Source organism: Plectropomus leopardus, chromosome 11, assembly GCF_008729295.1.
Source record: "Plectropomus leopardus isolate mb chromosome 11, YSFRI_Pleo_2.0, whole genome shotgun sequence".
Classification (NCBI taxonomy): Eukaryota; Metazoa; Chordata; class Actinopteri; order Perciformes; family Serranidae; genus Plectropomus; species Plectropomus leopardus.
In genome coordinates this window covers 5,420,885-5,430,732 of record NC_056473.1, presented here as the reverse complement: position 1 = coordinate 5,430,732, position 9,848 = coordinate 5,420,885, and positions in this window count along the sequence as shown.

Sequence of the window (9,848 nt, the reverse complement as noted above, 5' to 3'; positions counted from 1 at the left end):
ATTATTGTTTGACTTCTATTGTTGTATTGTCTCTGGAGTTTCTTGCTCTGCTTGTCAAAGCACTTTATAAACTTTATTTTTAATGATTCTATATAAATCATTTTATTATTGCAATACTACTATTATTACTACTTCTACTACTACTACTACTACTAGTAATAATAATAATAATAATTTGTATGTTTCCCTCATAGTGAAAACAGTTATGAGAATACCCAACTGACTAACTATTCTAGAGCAAGTTACAAGAGATCAAATGCAGGTTGGCTGTTGTACCACTTAAACTACAATGAGAAGTTCAAACCATATAAATAAAGCTGAAAAGTGCATATTTCTCACAAAATAGAAATTTATTTATTAGCCTTCATCCACCATTCAATTCCCGTAAATGTTTAATTATCAAAAATGCAGAACAATGCTGATACACTTGGACCTTCCACTAAACAAACTAATTGACCGTCTCACCAGATGCAAGCACAAAATATATTCAAATCAAGAGCAAGAAAGAATGTACTATGAAAAGTAAATGACATGCTAATGTGAGTTTACTGTCATGCAAGTTGTGTAATCATTGTGCAAATGCTCTTAATGCAGGAAACTTATGCAAAACCACTTTATTTAATGTAATTAATTTCTAAAGGATGATCATTGAAACATTAAACAGACATCATTCAGGAATTAGGGCAAATAGATATTTATACAGATGTAGGGCTTTTTCCATGTTGCAATATTTAGTGATGATTTAAATAGTTTTATCTAATTTAAAAAAATATGGGAGAGGTGTTATGAAAACGACATTTGTGAATAAAATATTTTACCAAGATATATATATATTATTGCTCTTCATTCTGAACACCAGAGGTGATTTTCTGTTAAATGCTGAGATCTCTTGTGCGCATGCAATAGCAGAGGTGCGTGTGTCTGCAGATAGGCGTTCTTACAGACCAGGTACTTTACACCAGTAAAGACACTGCAATATATTTATAAAGCAATTTCACATTACAAATCAGGGTTTTCCTGATACTGCAAATACTACTACAGTGGCTGACGCAAAAACGTGAATGGCCATATCTAGAACCAGTGTTTGGTTTGTCCCTCCTGGGCTACCGTAGAAACATGGCAGAGTAACATGTTGTACTCCTTGGGATGAGGACCCTCCTCCTATGATGATATATACATCTTATTCTAGGGCAAAGAAAACACCACAGTTATTATATTCTGGTGATTATACACTAAAGAAAACATACATATTATATTATATCTCCTTTCAGCCAATATATCCCTTTAAATCCTACACACTGGACCTTTAAAATCTTACCACAACCTTTTTTTTCCTCCAGATTATCATTAGCTTCCCACAGGTGCATTTTTTAGTGAGGCTCCTCTGTTTTCTTTACTTCAGCCTCAAATCACTGAGGATTCTTTGTCTGATTTCACACACAGCAATACCTTCCCCTCTTTAACACTCCTCTTTACATATTTTGTAACTTTCATTATTGTTGACACTCTCTGGCTGTTGAGGGGATTAAAAGAATCTGTTGATGAATCTTTTTATATTGAACAAGAGATTTGACTCTAACAGGAACTCAGACTTGTGCTCAGCCGCCTCAGAGCTCTCTTCTCCTTTTTCCATCCGTGCCCCGCTTACCGTTTTCACTCTCACAAAAATATCAAATCTCCAATGGCTTTCTGCATAGAAAGCCGTTCTTTCAGGACTCATCTCTGAACGTTAAAAAGATTTGAGCAGTATTTATTAATTTATCAAAATTTTTTGATCTATTCTCACAGAGAGATCACAACATGGAGAAACTTTCTGATCTTCTCTCTGCTTAATTTAGATTACATACTGTATCAGTCAGACTGTTCGACCTCTGTGGAAAAAATTAATCAGAACCGTCAAAAAATGGTTTCACCTGTTCGACAGGAGCCCATCACCTTCCCCGGTGAATGATGTGTCAGCTGTCAGACTAACTGTCCCATGTAGATTAGACATCAAGCACAACTTGAAACTGGCTGCCATTTTTACAATCTGCTCTGAAGTCTCTACACATTGTCCTGACAGACACAAGGCCACTGAGCCGTGCCTGGTTTACCAAAAGCATCTTACTGCCAAAATCATCTTTTTCTCCATAAACCAAGACTGACAGAGAGGAAAGATTGGTCGTGTCCCATCTCGAGCCCATGGACAGGAACCGTGTGAATTCTAAGTTGCTTTTGACAAATTGGGTTGCGGGCACTTGAGCATATCAGATCTGACTACAAACCCGCTCTCCCACACGAACCATAAAACATCGACACCAGTGGTTTCCCTTCCTGGGGGGTCAGGGGAGCTGCAGCTACTATAGATATTGCTTTGCATTAAGGGCTCAAAAACTGATCTGCAACCACTCAAAAGGATATTGTTATCATCTGCAGGAACACAAGAAGTCCTTCAGACCCGGTGGGAGGTGTTGCAGTAATGTGAAAGAAATTATTATTGTTTTTTTGCCATTCCATACCTTATATCCAGCATATTTGGATGTTTGAAAAAAGAAAATCCTATCAACAAATCTAAAAGAAAATACACAAGGATGACAACAAAAAGACTACAAGGATTGAATCAAGATCATGGTGTTGATTTAGCTCGGAATCAGTATCATATTATGTCAACAAACAAACCCCCTTTCCTCCTCCAACCAAATATGTAATGTTAACATCTTTAAACATACACAATATGCAGACTTTTAAAGTGGTTCTGAACGTTAAGATAATGCTGTCTCAAGAGCTCCCTCCCAGGCTCCCAACACCTCCTGTCTGAGCTCAGTGAATGCAGAGATTTCCATCTTGTTGCTCGCCTGCTTTTTGCTGCGGTGGATGCAGCTTGTCATAATCTTCTCTGAGACAAGTTTAAGTTCAAGTTAGAGTCATCATTTGATAACATCACTTGTAGATGAGAACATGTGTTTTTCCCCAACATCTGCGGGAGATATTTATTTATTTTTGTATTCATTTGTTTATTTATATTTTTCTTTATTTGTGATTTTCTTTATTTATTTTTTACAGTGCACATTGATAAACATTGTTGTAGTGTTACGGTGCCTCAATTTGCGTCCGTCCTACCCCACTTGTGGTTTGTATCCATCCACAACCCCCCCCTTCTCTACCAGAAAAAGGTTTATTTTAGTATTTCCTGGATTTATACAGAGCTGTTTGTGAGTAGCTGTGTTGATGTAAGTTTTTTGAAATTGTCACTCCCTCTCCTCATGTCACCAGCTTAGTCCACATTGCAGGTATCCCAGCATGCTTTTTTGTACTGGGAATCAGTCGTTTCCAATACAAAATGCATGGGAGTGGATTTCCGGTTGCGTGAAGTCGCCTATAGTGAGCATGCACCATGTCAAAGGCTAGATTATCAAGTCCAGTATGTAGGATTGAGTGATAATTATTGTGACTGCAGAAGTGAAACTTCTTCTGTGCGCCGAGCGCGCAGGAAACTATGGTATCTGATGCAAAAAAACGAATTACCATATCTAGAGTTTGTTTGATTTGGCCATTCCGGGCTACTGTAGAAACAACAAATGAAAACACCAAAAAACCAAAACATTTTTTCGTTTCAGGTGATTATCCAGTAATGAAAACATAGTAACTATTACTATATTCCATTTCTGCTCATATATCCCCCTCAAATCTAACACATTGGACCTTTAAGTGGGGCAATTTTGAGCATTAAGCACTTAAATTCCTGCATTCTCTGGAATTTTTATACATCATTCTGTGCCTATTCTGCATCAGTTCATGGTGAAAAGGTCATGTTACTTCTCGCTTCAACTGTGCATAGATGATTCATCTTCTTTTCATTTTATGGCAGATTGCAACCATAGCTTTTGAGGGCTGCATAAAGCCATTGTCACAACTATGATATAATAGCAGTTTGCCAAAATAAAAGTCCTGTGCTACTTTCTTGTTTTGATTACAAATGCATGTGTTCTAAATATTGAGGAAGAAATGTGACCTGCGTCTCACCCAAAAAATCTACACTATCAAAAAATCTATGCAGTTGGGTAAAAGCGATCGATTCAAGAAATGATTATAGTCCGTATTTTCTTGTTCTACAGGATATCAGTTTAATCAAAAAGGAGCTTTTCTTTTTATTACTTCGGCTATTTTTTTAACTTTGATTTTATCTAATCAGCCACAGTAACTGAAAACACATTTGTGGGTGATTTTGGCTTGATTTTGTCAAAGCCCCTTCTCTCGAAAGGGAGTTTCGGTTGTTGTTGCTTCACTTGGATGTTTGATCCTCACTGTGCAGAATGATGGATGTGCAGGTTTTGTTTCCACATTTAAATGCTCACAGGAAGAAGATTCTCAGTGCTCGCTTTAAATCTGAGTTTAAGATGCCGATGTACGAGCATGATTTTGAGACTCCATCATTTGGAGGCTAATTGTGGTCTCATTTGCATGTGATATCAATATAAAGTGTGATATTGAAACATGAAACCTCTTGTACATATACTGAGAATGGATTGTCAGTGAAGTAGGAGACATCTTGGGTCCAGTGGTTAACATTTTAAAATTAATAATAGAGATTCTGGATTTTTCAATGAGGGAGATGGGGCAGATGTAATTTTAGGATTTTTTTTTAGCAGAGTAATTGAATCTTTTTTTGTGGAAAAACCCTATCAGACTCAAATTATTATTCAAAGCAGAGTATTTTTTTCTTTTTCCTTTATATCTCAACATGTCTGGAGGGGATCTTTAAAAAATTCAGCAGCAACATTTCTTTCCAGAGTCAGTGTCCCTGATTCTGTGGATAATCCACGGACCTCAACAGATTTTATGAAGGCTATTTCTTGGTAAGTAAGTAGTAAGAATGACAACAGTTGACTGTGAGTTCTGTGGATAATCCAGGGATGTTGCTCCAGACTGGCATTTTCAAAACTATAAACATCACAGACAAAAAAATGTATTTATCTCCATTCTAATGTGGTGGCAGCAGAAATCTCACAGATATGTCAGAACCAGGGCAAATAAAACAAGAAAAAATTTATTCTAATCTGTTTATTTCCATAATTTTCTCTTTGCTTCCAACTAAACTGGCAACATTCAAACTTTTCACTTCTCCCAGTCAGATTTCAACCTCAATCTCTGTGAGCCAATCACCAATTTGCAGTCAAACTTTAAATAAACAAACAACACACAGTCTTTACTCTATTGTTTTGTTTTTTATCTTTATATAGTGTATTTATAGTTTTTATTTTATAGTATAGCTACTACATTGTAACTTTCAAATGGTAATATAAGGTATTCTTACCTGTGTACACACATGTAGCTGGTGACCCACATATTTAGCTAAATCCATGGCTGTATACATATATGTATATATAATGCGTATTCATGATGATCAACCTTAACTATAAATTAAAAGCTTATGAATCCTATGTCTTCAACTTTTTCCTATTGTGCACACAATATCTATATTTACATTTTTAGGGGAACAAGCATAAACAGAGCACATAGAAAAAAGACAATATTTTCTTTGCTTGATTTAAAAAAAAAAAAGTTTCACAAAGAGTTATCAAAACCTTAACCCTAACCATAAACTTTATTCAATCCAACCCCAGAGCAGAAATAATGAGGAAAAAAAGGTTGTCGCTGATGACCAGGGTCCTGAAGACCTAAGAGGGAAGGACCAGTGGTCACAGCCTGTACACAGATGCACAGCCATGCACATCTTATCTGTATGTATATCTAAACTAGGAAAATCTTACACAGAGGCTAGATATATATATGTCTGCGGCAGACAGGTGGCAAGAAATGCATTTAATTTAGACAATACTATGGTAACACTGCATTAAGGACAAACCAGGAAACATAATTAATCAGTGCCTTCCAGTTGGAATAAAATCTTCAGCACGAAATATCACATAGATTAATTTTTTAATGATTCTCTAAGCCCTTATTTAAACTTTTATTTCTCCCTGGAAAAAACAACTAGACAGGTCAACTGTGGGTTCCCTCTTGTGACTGTGGTAATTATTACAGAAGCAGAGGAGGAAGTGACATGAAGAAGCATAGAAAGCAACACAGTCTGCGTAAAGTTGTATGAATATTAAAGAGGATCCTATAGGGTGGGTAGGAGGTATTGTAGATGGTTCAAACAAGCGCAGGACTTTCGCCCAGGAGACCGGTGTTTATGTCCCAAAGTCAGTATTGACTTCTTTTAATAACAACTTAGCCATGTTCATGCAGCATGTTACACAAGCGACATATGTGACATGTCCTAGCATGTGAGTTATGTCACATGACATACATCAAGCTATGTTAGTGACAAAAGTAAAGCTCAACTATGATGTTTTTTTCGAAACCTAACCACCTAGTTTTCTTGCCATGTAGTTTTGGGGTGGAACTGCGATTGTTTCACGATGTTAAGGATGAGTTTAAAACTACAACCATTACGTTAATATTGTTGCGGACCTGTGTTATGGGTGCTTTACTGAGGGAGACTTATCTACATCCCAGTTATTTTTTGGTTCTAGCTGTTGAGTGAGTTATTAAATTCACTTCGAGAATGTTACTCTGGTCTCTGACTGGTCAGTGATCCATTACAATATGTGGTTGCAGTGCTGGTCATATAAGTCGTTATGGAAGTCAGTAAAAAAATCCACCTAGTCTGTTGTTTCGGCATAGCATAGTGCTGAGTGTGAAATAAAGTTTTTTGGGGGGGTTTCTTTTTTAATTTGGGTGAAATGACCCTTTAACTGTCAGAAAAGGGAAAAGGGCAAAAGGCAAAAAAGTCTGAAATCACTTCAGTGCAACACACATTAGGGACGATGTTAAGTGAAAATTACAATAGACTTCACACAAGCTACAAACTTACAGCTCACAGAGTTTCAGTCTGACACCATTTACTCAGCAGACACTGCTGCACCATAAGGAGACAGCAGATGAGACATGAAAGGGACAAACTCAGATGCACTGATCGAGGATAAGCAGCAGTGCTGGAAAACCAGAATACGCTATGTCTTGTTTGATGCTGCGGATTTGTTGCCTCATCCACCGCTACTTTGTTTGGGGAGTCAGGGATTTGTGGTCAGGGATTACAGCGGGCCACAAAGGCAGCTTCTGAAGCAGCCGATAACAGCAGCCAGTTGCTCCGGCTGAGAAGAGAGGCCAACAGTTGGGGTCCCAAACATGCAAATCTGTGCAATGACTAAGACAGAAATGTAGCCACAGGATGGGACAGTTATTGTAGGACAACGGCATACTCATGCACCATTTTCACTTCTCAGAATAACTGTTTCAATAAGCATACTAATTTCCTTTTTATTCAGTCGCTGAACCTCATTTGAAGTATTTGAGATTCCTTCTTCAATCCATACTCAAGGTAATCACATGAAACACATGGGCTTCATATTCAAGAGTTGGCCCATTTTAATCATTTTTTTTTACAGAGTGATATTCATATCATTGTTTCCTTCACCTTGAGTGTCCTCCCCATGGTCAGGATGGAGTCTACTAAGACTAGAGACTTCTTAAATTAATTTCCCTCCACATTATGTGCTATATAAAATGTGCTTCAAGAAATATGTTTTTTCTTGACTAATGGGTCGCATAGATGGAGGCAAATCTCTGTAAAGATAACAGTAAAAAAAATCATGCATGAAAAGGATCAACAGAAAACAAAGGCAAACTTAAGGAGGGGGAAATACAAATAACTTCAGGAGAGGATTTTTCCAAAAAAGAACTTGTTTGCAGATCCTTGAGTGGTGTAATGGATTTTCATGTTTCATACAGAGCATAATGTCCCTTAGCCAGTGGCAACGGGAAGGTGGAGCTGCGCCCTTCTGTTTGGGTAAGATAACTCAGCAAGCTAATACAGAAGCAAAGGCAACTGTGTCTTCTCTTACTTTTGGGCAGATGTAGTTCATCTGGAGCCGTGCCAAAGGCGGCACACAGAGGACTGCATGCTCCGAATGTGGCTGCAAACACATTTCTGATAAAGTACGAAAAAAACAAAAGTCCAACACTCAGCTTGTACTGAGGCAGAAAAAGTACTTGTAAATGATTGAGACATGAACACAAACACAAGTGGGGTACACCACCGGGAATACTGCAGGTTTGATGAGTGGGATGGAGTATTTTGAACGCATATGTGGTGGTGTATAGTTACTTAATACATATTGTCAACTAATGTAAGTAAAAAATTGAGCAGTACTTGTACTTAACTTGAATTCTTCCATTTTGTGCCACTTCATGCTTCTCCTCCATATCATTTCTGTGAATAATTTACAGGTATAGTTACTGGTTACTTTACAAAAAACACCTGGAGAGCTTATAAAAGATGGAGTATTGTTAGAGAAGTGAGGTGGACAACACAATCAATTTTAACATGTCATTTGGAGCAATTTTAAACTTTTTTCTGACATTTTACAGGAAAGTTTCCAGTGTAGGGACCTCAGAACTGTATCCTTGCTCTTTGCAGATGATTTGGTTCTGTTGGCGTCATCACACTATGACCTCCAGCATGCACCGGGGCAGTTTGCAGCAGAGTGCGAAGCCACTGGGATGAGAGTCAGCAGCTTCAAGTCTGAAGCTGTGATTTGCTGCCGGAAAACTGTGGATTACCCTCTCTGGGTTGGGAGAGAGTTTCTGCTTCAAGTGCAGGAGTTTAAGTATCTTGAGATCTTGCTCATGAGGGAGGGTCAAACGGAGTCTTGAGAAGGGCAGGCAGTTTGGCACAACATCTGCAATGATGCCAGTGGTGACCTGGACTGTTTTTTGGTAAAGAGGGAACTGAGCCAGAAGGCAAAAGTTTTTTAATTACTTGTCCATCTATGTCCTGACCCTCACCTAGGTTCATGAGCTTTGGGCAGTGACTGAAAAAAATTAAATTTTGGATACAGGTGGTCAACATGACTTTCCTCCGTTGGGTGGCCAGGCTCAGCCTTAGAGGTAGGGTGAGGAGCTCAGACATGTGGAAGGAGCTTTGAGTTGAGCCGCTGCTCCTCAGTATCAAAAGGGGCCACTTAGATCTGATCCAGATGCCTCCTGGGCGCCTCCCATTAGAGGTTTTCCTGGCATCTCTAACTGGTAGGAGGCCCCAAGGCAGAGTTTAAACACACTGAAGGGATTATATATTTTTTCTGGCCAGAAAAATGCCTCCGCATCCACCAGGAGGAGCTGGAGAGTGTTGCTGCGGAGAGGGAATACTTGATTGCTTTGCTCAGCCTGCTACCCCGATGACCTGGCCCCGGATAAGTGAATGAAAATGGATGGATGGATGGATGGGAAATAATGACCGTGGCAATCAATAACCAGCGAAGAGCTCTATATGAAACAGTTAATTCCACCTCAACCAACTACAATAGTAAATTGTTGCTTACACATTATTGAATCCCAATTCCAAACAATAATCCAGTGATATTATATATAATATTATTACACTCACAGGTACAAGTACTTTATTTGTACAATTATTTTACAATCATTTATTTTCTACATTTTGCTAATGATACAATTTACCAAGTTTATACATACTTGAATCATTTTTTCAGTGAGTAATTGTTGCTTCCTTTGCCACTGTCTTCATGTACCATTTCATGTTCTCATGCTGTTTAAATGGCAATTGAATGTAGATGTATTAAAAGATAAGCTAATGGATGTAAAATCTGATGTTGACCCTTTGAAAGTAGCCTATGTTTTTTACGGCGTTATGTGTGAAATATTCTTGTTGTTGTTATTTTTTGGGTATTTGACATTGAACATAATAACTAAGAAATAGCTGAAAAAGAAGGACAGCTTGGAAAGTAATAGGTTGAGAAATAATTATTAAAAAGCACATTTCGATACAGACGAGTGACTCAGCA